Source organism: Hemicordylus capensis, chromosome 5 (genome assembly GCF_027244095.1).
Source record: "Hemicordylus capensis ecotype Gifberg chromosome 5, rHemCap1.1.pri, whole genome shotgun sequence".
Lineage (NCBI taxonomy): Eukaryota > Metazoa > Chordata > Lepidosauria > Squamata > Cordylidae > Hemicordylus > Hemicordylus capensis.
This window is the reverse complement of record NC_069661.1, coordinates 140,452,923-140,475,721: the sequence shown is the minus strand read 5'-3', so window position 1 is coordinate 140,475,721 and position 22,799 is coordinate 140,452,923. Positions and strand designations below refer to the sequence as shown.

General features: G+C 48.2%; 2 long non-coding RNA genes across 2 annotated transcripts; both read left to right on the top strand.

The window, feature by feature from the left end:
- Positions 1–2,929: 2,929 nt before the first annotated feature.
- Positions 2,930–18,565, top strand: LOC128328530 (uncharacterized). The gene is made up of 3 exons (XR_008309276.1): positions 2,930–3,008; positions 4,610–4,822; positions 18,408–18,565. It is a non-coding gene; the product is annotated as an uncharacterized LOC128328530 (long non-coding RNA).
- A 2,589-nt stretch (positions 18,566–21,154) lies between these two features.
- Positions 21,155–22,473, top strand: LOC128328529 (uncharacterized). Its single transcript, XR_008309275.1, has 2 exons — positions 21,155–21,293; positions 22,256–22,473. It is a non-coding gene; the product is annotated as an uncharacterized LOC128328529 (long non-coding RNA).
- Positions 22,474–22,799: the final 326 nt, after the last annotated feature.

Genomic DNA, 22,799 nt, shown 5'->3' with positions numbered 1-22,799 from the left:
TTCCTCCAAGGAGCCCAGAGTGGTGTACTACATACTTGAGTTTCTCCTCACAACAACCCTGTGAAGTAGGTTAGTCTGAGAGAGAAGTGACTGGCCCAGAGTCACCCAGCTAGTATCATGGCTGAATGGGGATTTGAGCTTGGGTCTCCCTGGTCCTAGTCCAGCACTCTAACCACTAACTAGTTACTAGTTAAGTAACTTAGACTCTACAGCAGGACTGCTCAGCTTTGGCCCTCCAGATGTTTTTGGTCTACAACTCCCATCATCCCCAGCCACCATGGCTGATAGCCAAGGATTATGGGAGTTGTAGGTCAACATCTGCAGGAGGGCCGGAGTTGAGCAGGCCTGCTCTACACAGTGATCTCCATGTGTGTTTCTTAAATAGCTGCAACAACTAAACTCTGCCCTCTGTAATTGGAGTGGTAGCTTACTTGGTGCTTTGCTAAATAATCACAAACTTCAACATGTCCGGGGGGCAGACCTGGCATCCTGCAGGGAGGCTTCCCTATCTCCACTGCTCAGTTGGCCTCCGCGTGTGTGGAGGAGTTGGCAAAGCACCAACCTGCCATGCTAACCCCTTGGAGGCCAACTGAGAAGCAAAGGGCAGCCTCCTTGTGGGATGCTGGGCCAGGTGCTTCTGCCTCCCGCCCCCAGCATTCTGGTTATCATTGGCAGATACATTCACCACACTGGTTAAACAGCTCTTTTCCTGCCCTCCCCCTTGCCCCTGGAGTGGCGCTCACTGGCCAGTACTGCAACAGGCTGGCTCTCACAGAGAAACTGCATCTTACTGGGGAGCAAGCACAGGAGGACTGAGGCAAACAACATCACTGAGTGTAACATTTATACTGGGCCCAATGACTGTGGCAGTGCTCATACACAAAATATGCTTGAAGCTCTCTTGTTATTCCTCTCTCCAGGGCCTACTTCCTGTTCGATGCTATTTTGTGTTGCCTTTGCTCTAGGTATACTTTTTCCTGCTCTTATTCCTTTATGTGTTATTTTCAGCAATATGTCCCCTCCCTCTTCCCTCTCTCTCTCTTTTAAAACAAATTGTGCTTTCCCATCTACCTGCATTCTCATCTCCTTTGTACCACCTCCTTCTATGCATATCATCTTCTGTGAACCCTTTCATTATATCTGCTACGTCATCGTCAATGTGCCTTTGTAAGAGAATTGGTTTTAAAAAGCTAATTATCTTCACAGTAGAAACATGCTATTGTCTCAGAGACATGGTTGTGTTCAGCATCTCCCCTCCCTTTAGCATTTGGAGAAGCAATACCTCCTTGGTGACATTTGTAGATCTGAGATACATGGCTTTATTTGTGTTTGGGGACTTTGGCAGAACACATTTTTTTAAAAAAATGTAAAGGGAGCAGGTGGCCAAAGATTATGCCCACGCAATAAAATCTCAAGAAAAGAGTAAGTTTGCAATGTAATTAGGGATGAGAATATGATATCTCCCTCTTCCATTTTATTATGGTTTTATGGCTAGACTCCACTCTGGCTGCTTGATTTTAAAGTTGATCAGATTCTAACATTGGTGTTCACTTTGTTGCATGCATAGTTTGTTCCCCGCATTTTTTTCCCTACAAGTGTACATCAGTGTATATGCAAAAGCATTTTTTTTACATGGGGACAGTAGCGGTCAGTGAGCACTGCTCGAAGGGGAGGTGGTGAAGGCAGGAAAATATATCTTTAACTGGTGACAAACATACCTGCTGCTGCTCCCTGTACCTGGAATGTTGTGCGGGGTGTTGGTTCCTGACTCAGCATCTGGTGGGGAGGCTGTCCCACCCCTGCTGCTCAGATGGCCTCTGCACGTACGTTGGTTTGTGCTGTGCTAACCCTTCAAATGGCTTATGTGCATGTACAGAATCAACTAAGCAGCGAGGGCATGGCAGCCTCCCCATGGGATACTAGGTTAAGGGCTGAGGTCAAGTGCCTGAACAGCATTTTGGGTATTGGAGGCAGGCATGTCTGTCACCAGTTAAAGAGATATTTTCCTGCCCTCACTCTCCCCTCCACCCAAACCCAGAACGGCCCTCACCGGCCACCACTGCGCAGAGAATGGTAGATTTCAAACAAGTGCTTCTCAATTGCATTCTAAAGAGGCACAATCCACCATGGACTGTCTGGTAGTCTCGTGATGGGAACTTACTGGAATCTATGGCAGGTTCTCTGAGGTTCTGGAAGGTTCCTTTCCATGCTATGCCAGTAGGTCCACTATGGACTGGGTCTCACTGCTTCTGCCAGTCATTTGCTTGCCTGTGCTTTTGCCCACAATTAGAGAGGACAGTGGCACAGGAAGATCATGTGTCCTCTCCACGCAATTGTGCAGAGCAATCAATGATCATGTCACAGCAATTGCTGTTCCTTATGCACTGCTGTTTGCTCACTCATGAGCATGAGTGAGGAAGCAACCACTGCACGGAAAAGAAAGTGAAGCAGGAGCAAGAGCTCCTGCACAACCAATCATTCACTCTCTTTGGCATAGTAAGGAAGAGGGCAAACATTCATATAGTGACTGGTTTGGCTCTTGTTCCTTGCAGCTAGTCATAGGAACATAGGAACATAGGAAGCTGCCATATACTGAGTCAGACCATTGGTCTATCTAGCTCAGTATTGTCTTCACAGACTGGCAGCGGCTTCTCCAAGGTTGCAGGCAGGAATTTCTCTCATCAGCCCTATCTTGGAGAAGCCAGGGAGGGAACGTGAAACCTTCTGCTATTCCCAGAGTGGCTTCATCCCCCGAGGGGAATATCTTGCAGTGCTCACACATCAAGTCTCCCTTTCATATGCAACCAGGGCAGACCCTGCTTAGCTATGGGGACAAGTCATGCTTGCTACCACAAGACCAGATCTCCTCTCTAATCATTTGCTCAATCGCATGCTCTCCCTCTGTGCTTTCTCTGCAGGTGGGGAAGTGGCAGTGAGGAATAGGCAGCACCACCAGCAGTAGGTGGGCATGATGTCAATGTGTGGAACCTTCAAGAATCTCAAAACAGGTTGGAACAGACATTTCTCCAGAGTGAAATTTGAAGAGGAATGTCAGGATTCCTCCCCAAAAAATGATATTTAATATTAAGTTCAGGGTTCCCCACCAACACCAACCCCCAGGATAAACATTGGAGAGTTTTATCCAATCATTTCTCCACATCTCGTCCAGTAAGTTACCATCACAAACATTCCTGGCAATTAGTAGAATAGGGGTGTGCACAGAACCAGCAGCAACAGTTTGGTTCCAATTCAAACCGAACCCGCCAGTCCACAAACTGGTTTGTTAGAACCGGCTGGCAGTTCAGTTCATGCTAGCCAACCAGGTCAAACCAGATTGATCCGGTCCAGCCTGGTTCGAGGACCTTGCTTGTAAAGGAGAATCCAATAAGGATTCCCCTTTACAAGCAAAGGCGGATTCCCTACATAAAAAGGGGTTTGGAGTGGGGGAGAGGGCACCTTACTGGATGTGGCAGAAATGGGGGTGGCTTCATGGTGGTGGAGGTGCCCCTCAGCCCCACCAGCGCTTCCCCCCTCCCATACCGTGGGCCAGAACTGGACTGCCCGCCAGCCCGTGGTGCAGGGGTGAGCACCAGCAGGGCTGAGAAGGGCTGCTGCCACCGTGGAGCCACTGCCGCCGCCACCACCACCGGGGAGCTGCTGCCACAGCCACAACTGGAAATCTTTCCTCTCTCCAGCCCCCAAACCCGTTTTTATGTAGGGAAGCCCCCTTTGCTTGAAAAGGGGAATCTTACTACATTCCCCTTCACAAGCAAGGCCCTCAGTTTGTCTTTAACTTGGACCGGCCCCCTTTGGGGGGGTGCAGTCCGGTTTGAGCTCAAACATTTTGAACCGGATCGAACCAGGTTTGATTCAGATTGGTTCCACCAACCGCTATAGTAGAACTACATTGTGCAGATCTTGCTAAACTGTACCACTTCAGACAGCATGTGTGGGGTCATGTATTTTGACAGCTGCCCCAGTTAAAAAGTACTTTATCTACATCAAACTTCCTTATTACTCAACTTGATTCAAGCATAAGCACAACACAGCCTTGTGTGAGCAGATCATTCTGAGCATCTGTGAGGACTTACAGTAGTATATTCAAAAGCTGTGCTTTCTTTACCTAAGTTGATCACAATCAGATATTTATACTGTGTGGATTTTAACTGGGGCATATCAACTCATGCCTTATTTTAATTCCACTTGATCTGATGTGGAATTTGGTTTAAGGTAGATGTGTATAGGTTCTCCATAATCTGAAGTCACTAAACAAGAACGTTAAATAATTCACCTTAGCTGAAATGATATCCAAAACCAACCTTGACAGATGGTGTGTAGGTCAAGCCTAACTTCTGAAAAACGTCAGTTTACATAAGAATGGTCAAGCTCCAATGACTCTACTCTTGAAAAAAATGTACCCAAACTGGCATCTTTCTGAGGAACAGCTGAGGAACAATTAGCCAAACCTAGCTTTGAGTACCTGTCTGGAATCCAATCAAACTGGCTGATACCATTTGGCCTGTTATTTTAAAAATGCCTTAATAATGGGGAAGAAGAATCTATGCAGTTTTTAAGGCAACCTAAATATTTAATCTACCTTTTTGTACAGTTGGTGAGTTACATTTGATAAGATGCCAAGGGATTGCTAAGCATTGCTGGGATTGTCTTGATGCTTCTACACCAATGTTCTCCTGGACAAACGTTTACAGAGATAGCATCTTCATCTGACATTTTAGAAAATGAAACCAGGCTCTGTATCAGATGTGCAATATACTGAGCATAAGGAATGAGCTGATTTGGGAACAAAAGAGATGTTAGCAAGGTAATATTTCTCTTCTTTGCTCACTTCTATATTAAATTTTGTTAGCTGCTAATATTGGGATAGAACACTGGATATTCCTATGAGTACTGAGAGGCTTGTTGTGTAACTCTATTTTAACATTTACTCCTTACCACTGATGTTAATAACATAATTAGTAAGAGCAGCTGACATTCCCCCACATGCACTGATAATGTAAGCAGCCCTGTGGGGGTGCAAAGAGGTTGGAAACTAGCAGAGCATCTTCCTTCTGCAGCCCAGCACGGGTGGAGGGGGAAGGGGATGCCAATTTCACTGCTCTCTGCTCCTTCCGAAAGAACTATTAACTTGCAGGAATGTGTTCCTGAGGGCCTCCTGACCCTCAGGGACACACTCCTGCAAGTGAATGCCCTTTGTATCTCCATTGAACACTGAGAAGAGATTTTTGAGTTCCAGGGGCATAGCAAGGGGAGAGTGGGCCCATGTTCACACAGTGAACAAGGGCGGACTCCCCACTCACAGTGGCGCCCGCTCCTTCCATGGTGACACAAATGCACACTTACAACTCCCACTCATTCCTCATTCTTGGGAGGGGCTGCCGAGTTCCCCCTTCCCCCAGATTGCTGCTCCTGCTACTGCCAGCCACCATCATCCACCACCAGCTGCCTCCTTCAGTGGCTCACCTGCCTCCTTCCATCGGATGGGCTCCCAGTCGATGGAAGGAGGGCATACACATGCTCCTGATGGACATGTGTGCACCCTCCTTCCATTGGCTGATGGAAGGAGGATGGGCGGAGCTGGTTGAGCTGCCGCAGGAGGCGGCTGGTACTGGTGGCTACAGCTGGCTGGCAGGAACCCTGCAGTGGCAGGAACCCCAGAGGGAGTGGGGAGCTCAGCAGCTTCCAGATGCAGGGAACAACAGGTTCTTTCAACCCGTCCACCTTATTACAACTCAGAATGCTGTAAATTATCCTGGCATGTCATTGTTTGAGATAAAAGACTACTGATTAGTGGAGAAAGGTCAGGTGTAATTTCACTGTGGTGCAATCAAAGGGTTCTAGTAGTGATGGGTAGATTTCCCTCATCATCATTTCCTGGGAATAAATACTTCCAGAAAGCCAAATTATTTTGCCAAATGTCCCTCAGAATATCTTCAAAATGATCTTGCCTCCACATTGAATCGGGAGCAGATCAGAACTCTAGTGCAGTACCTATTTATTTATTCAACACACTTCTATACCACCCAAAACTCACATCTCTGGGCGGTTCAACAAACAAAATGCAAGTTATCCACATCTTCCATTTGCTTATCTTATTGAGAGAGGGTTGGTAGAGAGACCTCACGTCTGACTATGGCACATGCATCCATTAGGCTCAAGACACTGCCACAAGCATGGCAGCAGCATCCAGAGATGCTGTGAACCATGATAATTTAGATCCCGTGCTTCTCAGTATCTCTGGACACTGCTGCGCATGCTCACAGCCCATGCTGGCAACCATGGAAACTACATTCACTCATGCTTTGCAACATCTCTATATGTGGGCACGCATAATGCAGGCACTTGGTAAAGCACTGATGCTGTACCCAGGTACAATGTCCACTAGAGTGCACTGCACGCTCTGCATCTCATGCTGATGACAGTGTGGAAGTAGGGCTATGGAGCACATCAGTGGAGCTACTAGCATGCTCTTGTGTATGCTATACCTGAGTACAGTGTCCATGCTTTAGTGAACACCTGAACTATGTTCTGTGTTCATCATTTGGGTTCTAATAAAGGTCTGCACAGCATCCAACATAAGTCCTTTCCATTGCCTTGGTCAGGTCGCACTTGAGCAAAGCAGTTCCCAGCTGGAAGATACCAACAGGCAGTTCACCCATGCTCCGATGCTGGCAAAGCCCATTGTGTTGAAATCGGAAGCATGCCAATGTGCTGTTGTCAGGGGGCATGATCAGTCCACCAGCCTCTCCTAGTGCTTGCCAGCTGGGTGCTTTCTCTCTCTTCCTCACTCATAATGGGACAAAGAAAGGAAGCACCTGAGTAAAGCAAAAAGAAGAGGCATGAAGGGCATGGTCATCAGAACAAGAGCAGGTTAGACATGGCATGGTGGCAGCAGGAGTGCAAGAACTACCAACCTGGAGAACCTGGAGAGGGAATAAGAGGGCCTCTGGGTGCCCACAAGACACTGGTGCCTATGGGACACTCCCCTCTCCCAGCTCAATGGTAGCTGGGACCCTCGAGTGGATCCAGATTGCAAATGTCTGCACCCTAATTGGATCCAAGAGGCAAGAAGGATCTGCTAAAACCCTCTCCCTCTTTAAGGGTTCTGTCCCATCACTAGCTGCCAGGATGCACCTGAGTTGCATAGTAGCATGAAAACTAGTAATTAATCTACAGACAAATGGATGCAGTTTCTCCCACCTGCTCCTCTCTTTTGCACATGCCCTTCTCTTGTTGTGTAGCATACCAGGCAAAGGGTCAGAATGGACAAAACGGCTCACCCCACGAAAAAAAATGCAACAGCAAGAGAAGAGAAGCTGTTTTTATCTCCTGCTCGATTAGTAGCTTTTAAAGATGCAATCTGAATCTGAGTGTTGCAAGCCAGGTTGCAAGCTGGCAAACTGGCAGACGGGAGATAATATTTATTTTTCTTATGGGGATCTTTCTGTCTAGTTGACCTGCTTGCACCAAGTTAATTCCACTGAGCCAATTCCTATCACAGAAAGTAAACTGGTGGATAGGCATGCTATGTTTGGGAAATGCATAGGACTGAAATGCCTCCACAGGCTCTGTAATTGAGCTTCTCTGCTGGCAGGTACTTTTAATGACCGCCTCTGTGGGACAAAGAGCTTCATTATTTCCTTTCAGAATTAGGTAATTGGGCATTCTGGGAGTTATGTCATCAGTGAATGAAAGTGGAAGATCTACTTCTTGCTGAACTAATTTAAGACTTTATTTGAAACCATGAGCAACATTTGAGCATAAGCAAAGAGACATTATATTGTATGTAAACTTCTATAATTCTTAGCAGGTGAGTCTGAATCACAGCAGGCAGTAGGTAGCTGGTGGATGTAACAAGCTAACACAACATATTCTGGAGAGATCAGGGGAAATTGTTTGACTTTCTTCAAGCATATTATTTTTAACCCTTTACAAATTCTAACTGTTAATGGAACATCTCCAGGGTGATTGGCGAGAACACCCCTAAATGCATCCGCGTTTGGGCTTGTGTGGGGAATTAGTGAGCTAGAGTGGTGCAGTCCCATGTCAGAATAAATGTGTGCAAAGTTCTGGTCTTGGGGAAGTGAACTGGCAGAGAGTAAGTTGAGGTTCACGAATGCAATCGTGAACACTTGTACTCCTAATTGAAGAATTAGGGGTACAAGAATAAAAAGATTTGATTAAGGCCCCTGCTAATTTGGCAAAGAGGCACCTTTTAAAATGGTGATTCTCTTTATTTAGCAGGAGAGAGTAACTGGCCCTATCCACCCCTAGGGATGGGTCAGGACCTGTCCGGAGGCCGTTGTAAAGGCCTCCGGACCGTCCGGACCGGTTCGGACCTGGCCGGTCCGGTCCGGGTGGAGGGGGTTCCTTTAAGGGTGGGGAGGGTTTACTTACGCCTCCCGCCACTTGTCCCCCTCCAGCGCTCGTATTTATTGTAAAAATTGGGGCGGCAGGATACTTCCCTGCCGCCCCTTGCCCCTCTGCAATGCAAAAGGCTCCGGCAAGCCTTTTGCGCACGCGCACGTCGCGCGCGAGCTTCACGTCTCCCCGACGCCGGAGGCCTGGTCTACCCGGCCTACAAGCTGTATAGGTGGAATAAAGAGCCTGATGTTGGCAACAGCAATGTCTTGCAGAGGCTTGTGGAGGAACAATAAATGATCTGTGAAATTTGTGATTGTGGCACGTCCTGTTATTCCGCTCTTCTAAGAGCAGGCCAGATGGACCTTTTTTTGACTAATATCTGATTCTGAGCATACCCCTCCCCAACACCGCACTATACCCTCACTTTGAGGTGTTAATAAATAATTTTATGGGCAATGGGTCAGGAAAGGAAAGCCATGGTCCTTTGAAGGGTGCTACCAACCAAAGTTTCCCAGCTCCCCTACCGCTTGACCATCTTCCCTTTCCCACTCTCCCTTGATAGACTCACTTTTTCGACATCATCACTTTTTCTCCTACATCAGAAGGAGTAGTCCTGGTTTGGAAGGAACCAACAGTGCTTTAGTTTTTCCTGCATAACACCCACAAAAGATATCCCTGCTCTGTCTCCTTTTGTGTCCCCTCACATGTCCACTTCCCTGGCCCCTACTGATATCTCTTGCCTGAGGGTGCATTGACACAGCAGACTGATCCCTTAGACCATGGCTGCATTGCACATTAACACCTTAGCACACTGGCACATTGGCACTGTGAAAAATTTGTGAAGTCCCATGACGTAGCTATAATTGGGTGAACGGGTTCAAAGAACCCGAGCCGTGCCCAATCAGGAGCCGCCATTAGCGGCCCTGACACGCCCCCAGCGTCTGACGTCAGACGCCGGGGCGGGAGTTTAGCTCCCGAGCAGGGGCAGCGTGGTCCCTTCGAGAGCTAAACAAAGGCTGGCGCTGCGAAAGGAGCGGCTCTTCCCTGCAAAGGCAGGGAAGAGTTGCTCCTGGCTGGTGCTGCGAATGTAGCGCCAGCCTAACTAGCTCCTGAAGGGGCCACCTGGCCTCTTCAGGAGCTAAGACTGGTGCTGCATTTGTGAACGCAGCACCAGCCTTTGTTTAACTGCCGAAGGGGCCGCATGGCCCCTTCAGTAGTTAAGCTGCTTCTCCTGAACGGAGCCTCAAGGCTCCGTTCAGGAGCCAGACCACGCCCCCCGCATCTGATGTCAGACATGGGGGCGTGGCTATCCCCTGTGTCTGACGTCAGATGCAGGGGGCGGGGATATCAGGGCGCCTGCCGCGGCTGCACACAGGCCACCAGCGGGCTAGCTACGCCCCTGCATGAACCAGAATCCCAATGGCATTTGGTTCCCCACTGCTGCCTCTCAACTCCCGGTCTGGTCCAGAGGAAAGAGGTCCTTCGGTTGCATTGGAGCCATAAGGAGTGAGGTAGTATAATAGTCACTGCGCCTCTCTGGGCCTCTCCCTATCCCTGCTCTTTCATAAATCCATAAACTTGTTTATAGCAATATTATTACTAAAAAAAATCACAGAGATTAACCAGGTAACTTGCAAAGAGGCAATTTGAGCTTAGTATCCGAAGTAAATGAACTCCAGGCTGGCTAGAGAAAGAAGGCTTCAGAGAAACAAGTTTATGGATTTATGAAAGAGCAGGGATAGGGAGAGGCCCAGAGAGGCGCAGTGACTATTATACTACCTCACTCCTTATGGCTCCAATGCAACCGAAGGACCTCTTTCCTCTGGACCAGACCGGGAGTTGAGAGGCAGCAGTGGGGAACCAAATGCCATTGGGATTCTGGTTCATGCAGGGGCGTAGCTAGCCCGCCGGTGGCCTGTGTGCAGCCGCGGCAGGCGCCCTGATAGCCCCGCCCCCTGCATCTGACGTCAGACGCAGGGGATAGCCACGCCCCCGTGTCTGACGTCAGACGCGGGGGGCGTGGTCTGGCTCCCGAACGGAGCCTTGAGGCTCTGTTCGGGAAAAGCTGCTTAACTGCTGAAGGGGCCATGCGGCCCCTTTGGCAGTTAAACAAAGGCTGGTGCTGTGTTCGCAGCGCAGCCCAGGAGCGGCTATTCCCTGCAGGGAAGAGCCGCTTCTGGGCTGCGTTGCAAATGCAGCACCAGTCTTAGCTCCTGAAGGGGCCAGGTGGCCCCTTCAGGAGCTAGTTAGGCTGGCGCTACGTTCGCAGCGCCAGCCTTTGTTTAGCTCTCGAAGGGACCGCACTGCCCCTGCTCGGGAGCTAAACTCCCGCCCCCGTGTCTGACGTCAGACGCTGGGGGCGTGTCAGGGCTGCTAATGGCAGCTCCTGATTGGGCACGGCTCGGGTTCTTTGAACCCGTTCGCCCAATTATAGCTACGACCCTGGGTTCATGGGACTTCACAAATTTTTCACAGTGCCAATGTGCCAGTGTGCTAAGGTGTTAATGTGCAATGCGGCCATGGTCTAAAGGATCAGTCTGCTGAGTCGATGCACCCTCAGGCAAGAGATATCAGTGGGGGCCAGGGAAGTGGACATGTGAGGGGACACAAAAGGAGACAGAGCAGGGATATCTTTTGTGGGTGTTATGCAGGAAAAACTAAAGCACTGTTGGTTCCTTCCAAACCAGGACTACTCCTTCTGATGTAGGAGAAAAAGTGATGATGTCGAAAAAGTGAGTCTATCAAGGGAGAGTGGGAAAGGGAAGATGGTCAAGCGGTAGGGGAGCTGGGAAACTTTGGTTGGTAGCACCCTTCAAAGGACCATGGCTTTCCTTTCCTGACCCATTGCCCATAAAATTATTTATTAACACCTCAAAGTGAGGGTATAGTGCGGTGTTGGGGAGGGGTATGCTCAGAATCAGATATTAGTCAAAAAAAGGTCCATCTGGCCTGCTCTTAGAAGAGCGGAATAACAGGACGTGCCACAATCACAAATTTCACAGATCATTTATTGTTCCTCCACAAGCCTCTGCAAGACATTGCTGTTGCCAACATCAGGCTCTTTATTCCACCTATACAGCTTGTAGGGCTAGACTTGTTCTCTACAAGCCTATCCATAAACCTTTCAGCACTGTCCATATTCACTGTCATTGGTGCTATTTCCTGCCTCGCAGCTGCTTGTGCAAGAAATGTCTGTATTAAGGTTCACACAGGCCACACAAATTCATTACTTTTTAATAGTGGTGTGCATGAACCAGTCTGGAGGCCATGTTAGAGGCCTCTGAACCGGTTAGGAACTTGGCCGGTCTGGCAGTCTGGCACTGGGGGCGGGGGGTCCAGCTTTAAGGGTGGGGGGTAGTACTTATCCCTCGTGCCGCTCTTCCCCCTCCGGCCCTCAGTTAAAAGTGAAGTTTTGGGGGCGGCAGCGTTCCTCCGATGGGCACGTGTGCCGTGCCCGGCACATGCATGCTGGTACTTTACTTCCAGGCAACGACGGGGGCAAGGGCGGCAGGGAGGAACACTGCCACCCCCAAAACTTCACTTTTAACTGCAGCGCCGGAGGGGGAAGAACGGCGGGGGGGGGAGTACTACCCCCCTCCCTTAAAGCTGAAAAAAAACCCAACCCTGTGCCGGACTGCGCCTCCATGGTTCCGTGCACACTACTACTTTTTAAATGGCCTTGAGGGCTGGTCTCTGCACTACACTTGCTCTTGCACAAGGTTAACGACCACACTCCTCCTGCGCACTGCTGGCCTTGCACGCACATGGCAGATGCCCCCATCCCTCCTTTTCCCTCATGTGAAGGGACTAGGTTAGCGACCTGCACCCTGCTCCTCAAATCCTCTGCTTTGGAAATCGCCACCAGCCTTGCAGTCTCAGCATTCAACCACTGCTTTGCCATCCATGGCTGGCATGGGCACTGCCACCGAGAGCAGCCAGGCTAGGTATGGAGGCAAGAAACTCTGTGCTAAGTGGTGGATGGAGGCATAGATGGGGTGTTCATGGATCTCTGAACCTCCAAAAATGTCCAGTCACAGCAGCATTTCAGGAACAAGGCCACATTCTGTTGGATATCCAAGCAGATAGGGGATTCCAATGTACTTGGCCACAGTGCGAGGAAAGACTCCAGCACCTAAAGAAGAAGTTCGAGGAGGTGGCCACCCAGAATATGTCAGGAGTGGAGCAAAGGACCATGTTACACTATGGCCAGCTGGCATCTGGCATCCTGGATATGAGGGATGTGATGCCTGGGAGCACTGCTGGGAGGGGACACCCCATCCCAGAGAAGAGGCAAAGGGCAAGCCAGATGGCAGCACAGACAAGCATGCAGGAGATCAGCAGACCCCTTGCACTGGGAGTTGCCTTGGCCACTGCCTCAGCAGCCACCACCTCCTCTGCTTGTCCAGGTGGTTCAACAGCAGCCACGGCTGTGGCACTGCATACAGCCATGCCCACATTCCTGGCTTGCGCCACAGAGGTTCCAAGCTGCTCAGGGGTGCCAGGTCATTTATGTGGGGCTCCCCCAACTGTAGAGTACACAGGTGGTGCTGCTGCCACTGAAGCTTCCTGGGAAGGCACAGTGCACCTGTACTCATGCAGGTTGAGGATGCCAGGGGACAGCCCCTCCAGTCTGGGTTGTACTCCATAGATGATGATAAGGAAAATGGAGACAGACAAATGGAGTCCCAACAGCACCTTATGCCCTCCTAGTGCTCCGACGAGGAGAGGAGAGCCAAGGTTCCCTGCCAGAGTGGGAACCTGCCATCATGCCCTCTGCCCTCTAATTCCAGAAGTTGTTGACTACAACTCCCAGCATCCCCAACTGTGATTGGCTTTGACTGAGAATTATGGGAGTTGTACTCACCAGCATCTGGGATTAGAGGAACTGTTAGAGGGAACACTGGTGGGAGCATGTGCAGAGTGCAACACTTGACACAAGCAGTTCCCTGGAGCAAACACAGGACATGCAGTGGTCAGATGAACTGTTTATGCATGCGCTTGCAGGTGTGTTCTCCAAGATAGCAAAAGAACTCTTATGGGCTCACAAACAACCCGTTTGCTGGAAGAAGGAGCTGGTGGTTCAGACAACACATTGGAGCAGCACCATCTCCTGTAGGAGGACACACCTGGTGCATTCAGATGTCCTCCAAAGCTGAAAAGGTGGTGATGGAGGCCATCTCCTAAGGACAGCTATGTCCAGGCTGTAATCCAAACAGAATGTAATGCATCATCTGGAAGAGAAGGACCCAATCCTTCTGGGGGAGGAAGGAGGCTCCAAGTCCCTTCCTCCCAAACTGTGGAAGACAGATTGTCTTTCACCAGGGAGATTAAAAGAGGACCCCCACAAGGGGAACACATCGTTCCTCACAGTCAGACATTATTGCATAATGCCAATATGGCAAACAGATTCCCCCTATGGGAACTTGTGGATTGCAGGCTACCATCCAATGGTGGATTAGGGGTTAGGACCTGACCACGGGGATTCCGCATGACACCCCTTTAACACACAGCCATTGCAAACCACATACAGAATTGTCCCCAAACCGCATGCAGAATCTGCCCCTTTCAGATTAGGATACATACAGTGTAGGTAATTCCCCCGGCCAAAGGTGGTGGTCACATGGCTTTGCCATTCGCAGCGTTTCTGGGAAGGTAGCAATTCCAAGAAGCACCAATTAATTTGCATTAGATCCACCCTTGGCTCATGGAGCAGCTGCATGGACACCATATGACATCAGTTCTCATGGTGCACCGTTCCTTCTTGCAACCACCAAGCCAACAAACCACTACCCCCTCGCCCCAACTTCTCAGGTACTGTGGGGAATCCCTCCCCCAATACCCCATAAGTGCCCTTTGCCATCCTGGAGTTGTATTGTGCTTGTGCATGACCATGTAGTTTAGTTGTTCTCGCAAGGGTATTGCTGAAAGTGGAGCAAGGAAAGGGTTAAAATGTTTTTGCCCTGCCAAAGGAAGGGAAATGGGAGGAGTCCCTCTGCCCAGAAGCCGGGGTTGCAAAACCGTGGTTGAATGATAGTCTGTGGAATGATTCCTGGCTTCGCAGATTAAACACAGGTTCATCCATGCAAGATTTCATGCTATGTCCCATACAGTTCTAAAAATCCTGGTATCTTCCTCATGTACTTCCAGAAAGAGAGGTAGAGGATATTATGGCTAAAAATCCTGACATTTTTCTCATGTACTCTTATCCTCTAGGAATATATTAGAAAAATATGTTGTCAGCAGCTTAGATGCAATAAATAACTTAACCTCATGTGCTGGTTTTTGTTTGTTTCACCAGTTGTGGTCAACTTTTGCAGAGGCAGCTTCTTGAAACTTCCCCACTGATGTGAGCCTATTAGATAGAGCCCTGATCCAGCTAAACTTGGTTGGATCACAGTTTGTATTGATTAGTTACAGGTTACAGCTAGTCACATATTTTGTATTTGTCCCATTAGCAGTGATTGGTAGTGGTGGTGGTAGTGGTGGGCAAGCTGACTTTCAGAGAAGGTTGCCCACCACTGATGATTTTCTCCTTCGGGAACCCCTGATAACTGCTAAGGAGCACTGGAGTCTCACATAACACGGTCGGGGGTGGGGGGCAGTGCTTTAATCAGCATAAAAATAACTTTCTTTGAATGAAAGACATAAAACTGATACATATAAATAAGCCCTGCTTTGGTTACCTTCAGTTATGGTCTACCCTTTTGACAGGTGGGCATTAGCAATATGGATTTATTTCTATTCTATTCCCTCTCATTTCATTCATTTTTTAAAAAACTGATTTGGCTATTCAATCCATTGAAAACTATTTTTGGCTTGTTAACCAATGATGATAGAAGTTAATGCAATATTAAAAAGTGTTAGGATAAACCATAAATCAGATGACAAGCCAGATGGACTAGTGGTAGTTTTTGTTCTCGGTGTGTAATCCTGTAAATTATCTTCCATCAATTATTTCAACAGACTGTAGTAATTCATGCTCAAAATACTCATTAGCAAGGCGCGTGCACGCACACACACACACACACACACAGAGGCACAAATAGCAAAACAGTTCCCCAGACTAGCAGAGCAGAATTATTATTATTATTCAACTTACGGTTGAATAAGCATATGCTAACTCTAATATCCATGGCAGTTTTGCTCGAAGTATCTGAGCAACTCGCTAAAAGGCTGATCATTGTTAGGAGGTCTAAGCTGTTGTTTGTCTCCTGACCCAAACTGCACACTCATAGGGATGGGAGGGGCCATTTTCTCAGTACTTTATAGACTTCTCAGTCCTTTTGGGTCACATGACCACAAGGTATGGTCTGGTACATGATGCAGCTTTCTGGTCAGTGCCTGGATAGGAGACTGTTGTGGTCCTGGCCTGATTTCTATACTAAATATGCTCATTAGCTAGCATACAAAATTAGGCCTGTCTCATAAGTGTCACCAAGTGACCAAGTTCTTTTATATAGTGACCATGTAGGATCTGGGCGCAGGGAAGAAAGGAGATCAAACCAATCATAAATGATTCAATGGGCTTTATCCTATATAATAAAGCCCTAGAGTGTAATCCGGTGTCCCTGCCCGTGTCTTTCTCGGCTGTTCTGGGCATGCGCGAAGCGCATGCCCAGAATGTCCGAGAAAGATATGGCCGCAGGGACACGGGCGGCCATGTTGGAAGGAAGGCTGGAGGTGGTGGCCACGGCGGGGCGACTGACCCCGATGGCGGCGGCGGCAGTGCGGGCGAGGCGGTGGTGGCCACGGCAGGCCGGCTGGCCCCGCTGGTGGCAGCCACTGCAGTGGGGCAACTGGCCCCGATGGTGGCGGCAGTGGCCGCAAGGAGAAAGGGCTCGCTGGTGGCAGCCGCCATGGCAGGAGACTGGGCCCGCTGGCGGCAGCGGCCGCCACGGGAAGCCCAGAGGCAGCGGCCGCGGAACCGGACCGGCCGTGGGGAGGGTAAGGTAGCCCTGAGGTGGTGGGGGGCCTGAGGTGGGAAGCCTGAGGTGGCGGGGGGCCTGGCTTGGCCGGGGAGGAGGTAGGAGGTGGGAGGTGGGAGGAGGGAGGAGGCGGCGGTTGAGGGCGCAGACTAGCGCCCGTTAAATTAACAGGCTGAAAAATACTTGTTGAGTATAAAAGAATAACAACATCAATCTAGCTGAGCAGAAAGCAGAACATACTATCAATATTACTAACAGTATTTCAACCCTAGCCAGCACCAATATTCACCCAGTGTTCCTAACTAACATATGTGTGTGTATTAAATCTTCCTAGAGCCTAATACAATTCAGATACATATGGAAAAAGCGGGGGAGGGGAGGTAAGGAAGGCTGAGGGCTGGCAATGGTTTGGGGAGATCAGGAATTAGTAGAGGGACGAGGGGAAAGGAGAAGAAGGGGAAAGGATGGAGGGATCCAAAGCTTGTGGGGTGGCATATTACCAGGATCAGAGCTTGAGAACGGTGGATCTTTCAGCTGAGGGAGAGAGAGACTTTGGCTGGGAACAGCAACTTGGGAATGGTGGTCTGGCTTCTGGTGGTCAAGCAGACAGTTTTCTCAGAGCGAGGCAGAGAGTGAAGGTCCCATGGCTGGGGAAGTCTAGACTTCTCACTGCGCAGTGGAAGTCACAGAAAGCTCCTGTCCATGGACAGAGTTCCTGCTTGTTGCCTTGTTTGCTTAGCAGCAAACTCTGGGATTGCTCATGAGCAGATCTTGCTTGTGGGCACAAGATTGCATGTAGGCACAAGACTGCTAGTTCTCTGTCCAGTAAGCCTCACTCTTTATAGTTGTATTTTCCTTTGATCTCTCATAGAGCCTATTCAAATCTCCTCATCTTTTCCTGGGTCCCCAAAAGGGTGACAATGCTGTTACCTTCTGGATAATGTTTTAATTAGTCAGGATATTAGCCCAGTCCAGGGAGATCTTAATCTCATCTTCTGTTAGCTGCTATCTTGAGGAGGGGACATTGCCCAAGGCAAATCTGCCTCTCTGAGCTGCAAATGGGCCCCTTCTCTTGTCCCAGATTTGCTAGCCTGATTCCATGAGGTGTAAAGGTGTTAGTAAAGTAAGAACTAAAGTCTATAAGTGTTTTCTTTGTGTGCATTTACCTATGTTGAATTTCTATAGAGAGCAATTGAGTATAGCAGAGCAATCATTGACAAAGATTAACATAGATTTCTTGCAACAGGAAAGGGGAGTTCAGCCCCTGGCCTCTTCCACAGACATTATCTGATAGTGAGTTACATTTTAGCATTTGGATTGTTCTGGCCTGGCTTTTGTGCTTCCTTGAGTACCCATTTCACAATACAATGTTGGATCGCCTCTTCCTTGGCGAAGCAGTTGAGATCTGGGTGTCAGTTCACCCTGAGTCCAGGCATTTAATTGAACTCTTAATATAAAATGAAATCAGACACAGGCCTGAATTCCATATACTTCTGGGCCGGTACCTCTGGATCTAAGGTTGGGGTACATGTGCCCCAACAAGACCATGGAAGAAAGGCAGGATAAAAATGAAATAAATAAATACAGTGCTAAGGTCCTGTTCTGTATTACCTCTTACTGAAGAAACAGCAAGGGCACTGAGCAAATTTGTTTCCATTTTGACAACTAGCCTCTGGATCTCCGTACCCCAGGAGACTCGCTACTTCTCTTTTTACAGTTGTTGAACACTCCCCCGCCTCACTGTTTCTTGAAACTACCACTGCCACCATTACTGCAAATATTTATATGCCACTTTTCATCAAATGTTCTCAAAGCAATTTACATGGGGGAAAAAAAAAGATGATTCCCTGTCATCAAAGGACTCATAGCCTAAGATGATCCATAAGATAGACATCAGCAACAGCCACTGGTGGGATGCTGGGCTGGCTTTGGATAGAGGCAATTGCTATGTGTTTAACAGGGGGGTTAAACAGAAGATAATTACCACTTTGCTGGTTTTACTTTATGAATATGGCTGGTGCCTTCTATTCTGTTTGTGATATTTTTAGGTAATATTAGTTGTTCTCTTGATAAATGTTTAAAGCTTGCTTTTGTCATCAGTTTTTGACAGATCACAGGCCGAATGCAGTGCATAAACTATGGTGAATAGGAAGTGGCTTCAGCAATAACTCACCCAGACTAAGGCCTTCAGCAGCTCTGGTCTAGGACTCCTGTCTCAAGCTCCTCCCTTGCCTTCCAGGAGCTTCTACTGCCTAGAAGTGAGTAAAAGAGGAACAGGGACCTCTTTAGGGATCCCAGATGTGGACATATACCTTGGATTCGCAACTATTTGAAAAGCCCTCAAACTATTTCTGTGTTGGAGAGGCTGTCTGGAGTTCCAGTGATCCTGCTGCAAGTGCAAGATAACTCAGCAGCTGTTATGTGTGAGTAGGCCCATTGGAAACAATTGGCTCACTCATGTGTAATGTTTGCTCTGTGGTGGCAGGAGGAGCTCATTTGTATGCTGCTGCTGTGCTGGCAATTCCCATCCCATTTCCCAAGCCAAGTATGTTTTGCAGCAGCCTGCCTCCTCATTTTCTCAGTGACTCATTGTGACTGGCCCAGGAGCCCCAAGGAGGGTCTTCTTCTTCTTCTGGCTGTGTCATGTGTCTCCACTGCCCTACAGCTGTGTGAGCAGCCAGCAAGCTCTCTCCAGGTTAGGACACGTCTGCTTCCCCGATATGTACCACTCTAGAAGGGAGATTAGTGTTGAACATTGGAGAAGGGATGTGACCCTCCCCTGAGGTTACAGGTGTTTGAACTGTGGAAAGGGTTCTGTAGTGGTTTCCCTCCCCCTTGAAAATGAAAAGAAAATGCACCATTTGTCCCATATGATAGTGTGATCCAGTCAGAGGAAGGCTGGTGTTTGAAATGTGTGGGAAAAGGGGTGTGTGAGTTGTGTTTATTCTGAAAATATCCTGTTTTTAGTAAAGCATGCATATATTATACCAATTAGCATATGTAAATTTTGAGCAATTTTTAAAATGCAAAATGGAGACTTCTTAGGGACTTCTTTGGTGTCTAAAAAGGCACCAATTATTTCCACTTTCTTGATAACAGATTTCGACTGTTTTCACCACCTGGAGCTGGCAAACCTAGCTGTCTTCTGTAGGTGTAGTCTTCTATGACTCTCTCTGTGTGTGTGTGTGCGCGCGGGCATGCGCGGGCATGCGTACAAGGTGTGTGTATGCTCTCTCCCTCTACGGCAGTGAGTCGGGGCTTCAGGGAATCAGAGGATTCAGAGGATGCAATTGCATCTCTTCAGACCATAGCTGCTGAGGTGGAGGCTGAAAGGGGCCCAGGGTCCTCCTATCTGAATCCTCAGAGGCCACCAATCAGGATCCTCAGAGGCCACCCCTGACAAGTGTGCTTGCAAGGTCAGGGTCATAGCACCCCCACAATAGCAACTGGATGTGGAAGAAATTCAAACATTGCATTCTGGGGAGCCATCCCAAAGTCTCCCAATAATGTAAGGGGGGCCTTGAAACATTACCCTAGCCATGTGGGAGGTAATCATCAATTCTTCATGAGTGCCTCCCACATAGCTGGGCTAACATTTAAATAACCCAAACACATGGGCAGCACTGTTCCCTCTAACAGTGATCCCCAGATATTGTTGAATACAACTCCCACAATTCCCAGCCAAAGGCCACTGCAACTGGGGAAGCTGGAAGTTGTAGTGAACAACATCTGAGAATCCCTGTTAGAGGGAACAGTGATGTACAGGAGAGTTTGCATGGCTTATCGGCATGCTTGCTGTATCTTATACTTGTGTGCACTCACACCCTCCAATATTTCACAAATGAAAAGAGGGAAAGAGATATACTTGTAACAACAAATTATTATCCTAGGGATTTACTGCCTAAGCCCCCATCCACTATGACAAATTGCTGAAAGATGGATTTCACCTGCTGTATATGCTGTGCACTGCCTAATGCCTTATGTTTCACACCCATTTCCATGCAGATGCATTCAAGGCACAATGCATCCAGCCCCCTCATGTCTAGAGACTCTAGAGAGGGAGCTCAATCCTAGAGAATGGCAACTCAAGCTACTCACATGACAAACACTGAATAAAAGGAAGGAAGGAAGGAAGGGATTTACCAGGGTTGGATTCCGGAAAGAGCTATTTACCAAGGGCAGTTGGAGACTATGGTGCACCTAATGATGTGTCCAAGGGTGGGGCACCTAAATCAATTCTGGGGGAGTTATTCTTAAAGTGGAAGAATTATTCAGATGCTAGGAGAAGTTAATGAGATTCGGGTTCCATGCCACTGTAAAACCTTTCCTGAGGGGCGAGAAGGAATGTCTAGGGCTGCCTGGCCAGCACCTTTATCCAGAGGTCCAAGCATCTGGGTCTCTGGCTGGCAACAGGGTCCAAGTGAGGCTGGAGCACAGCATGTGCTTCCCAGGTTCAGGGGAAAGCACAAAGGCAGGGGCTTAGTTGGAAGATCCCAGTGCAATATGTTCCCTAAGGCTGCCTGGCACTGTTCTCCCCTCAGCTTGCTCCCCTCTCAGGTTGCTAGCCCTGACTCCCAGTTTACATAGTAGCAATGGGGATGGGTAGGTGTTAGGCAATGGGCAACAGCAACTTCCCTTCCCACCTTAAGAGGCTGAGAAGGAGGGGTTGCCATCACTTCTGCCAAGTCTTAGGGCAACACTTCCTCCTCTTCACAACTGCCAGTGCCCTCCACAAAGGCCCTACATCCTTGCAATGATCTATAGGAGAAAGCTGATTGGTTGATGGGGAGAATGGAAGGAGCAGCTACTACAAAGGTTTGTTGGAGATTCATGGGACAATTCCTCCTTCTCCAGAGGAAGTGGGAGTTTCCCCCTTGCCCCACAACAATGCAGGTGGCTCTGGAGATGTTCCCATAGGCAGATGGGAGTGCCTGTCAGCAAGGGCAACAATGGTGTGAGCTGCCAGCAAAGTCCTTCTACCCATATGTGAGTGTGAGTCCTTCTAGCCATATCCTCCCTAGCCCACCCATGCAGTTGGCCCTATCTTAGCTCCACATTGCTATGCACAGCTCCTTTGAAGTCAGCAGTAGCCACAGCTAAGGACAGGAACCGGTCTCATGAGAAATTTACTGGAAAGGAATTTTGAAGACAATTGTGGGATTTTTTCCCCCTCTTTGGGAAAAGGGGAAAAAAGCTTTCCCTTTAACAAGGCTTAGAATGAATGTGGCAACCAAAGAGGACATTCACAGCAATTCACTATGTTATAAATGATGCCTTTAGAAAGTCTTTTATTTGAATCTTTTCTCCCCTCCCACAACCTAATTTAAATTAGAAGGTGGTAGTGATGGTGGTCTTTGATCTTTTCATAGGCACTCTTTCCCTCCTGCTCTTAAATGCAAATAAGAGATCCCAGTTCAAATTCTTTCCTAGTTGTTAAGGTAAACCTCTTCATTGCCAAAAAGCAATTAGTAGAGTGCACTTGACAGGCACCGTTTGCTTGCCTGCTTGATTATTTATGTATTGAAACAGGTAAAACTATATTTTGATATCACAGCACTCCTCACCACCAAGTCTCCATGAGGGTGTTTGCCTAGCTCTGTTTCAGCTCAGATTTTTGTCCAGGTTTTGGATACTTAAAAAAAATTTTTAAGGGAATTATTTACAGGAAACTAACATCAAAACAGCTTAGAACTCTTGAGGAAAAAATGGAGAGGTTTTTTTTGTTTATGGTCCTCTAAAAATACAAATTGGTTACCATTTCCAATTTGAACTGAGGATAATCCACTCAATACAACAGATGACTTTCCTGGACTTGTATTTTTTTTTAGCAAAAAAACAAACACACAGACACCAGAAGTTGAGAATTTGACTGGAGAAATTATGGGGATGGAGGAGGAGGAGAAGGAGGAGAGTGCTTAATTCTTTCACCCCCACTTATTCTGTTCTAGGCAGAATCATGGTCTCCACCATGACAGGAATCCAGGAATGCATCAAACCCTAGGCAGCTCTGAAGTCAACAAGTCAGAACCTCAGCCAGCATGAGCAGAGAAATTAGAGCTGGGCACTGCAACACAGAAGACATGCCACTCCAACAGCTTCTTGCAGCACTTCTGGTTTTTATAGCTACTGACCCAGGCAGAATAAATTAGCTGATTATTTTCTTAAAGGGGTCTTGCCCAGTTTCATAAGCTCTGGCTCTGGTGGCACTGGGGGTGGGGCTCTGCTAAGACTGGCAGATCCTCAGGGATTCTTCTGAGTCAGAAAGCAGGACTGTGTCCTTGGATCATGGTGGGGGTGTTGGCTTGGGTTTGCTTGGTTCTCCTCGATTCTCCTGGTATGGGAATCCCAGTGGCATGGGGTAACCTGTGGTCTGGATCATAGCTTTCTCCTACCATGAATCATCCCCCAACTGAATCTAGGCTCATGATGACACTATTTTCCATTCTCTTCTGCTTTTGCATCCACAAATGAAAAGATACAAGTATATATATA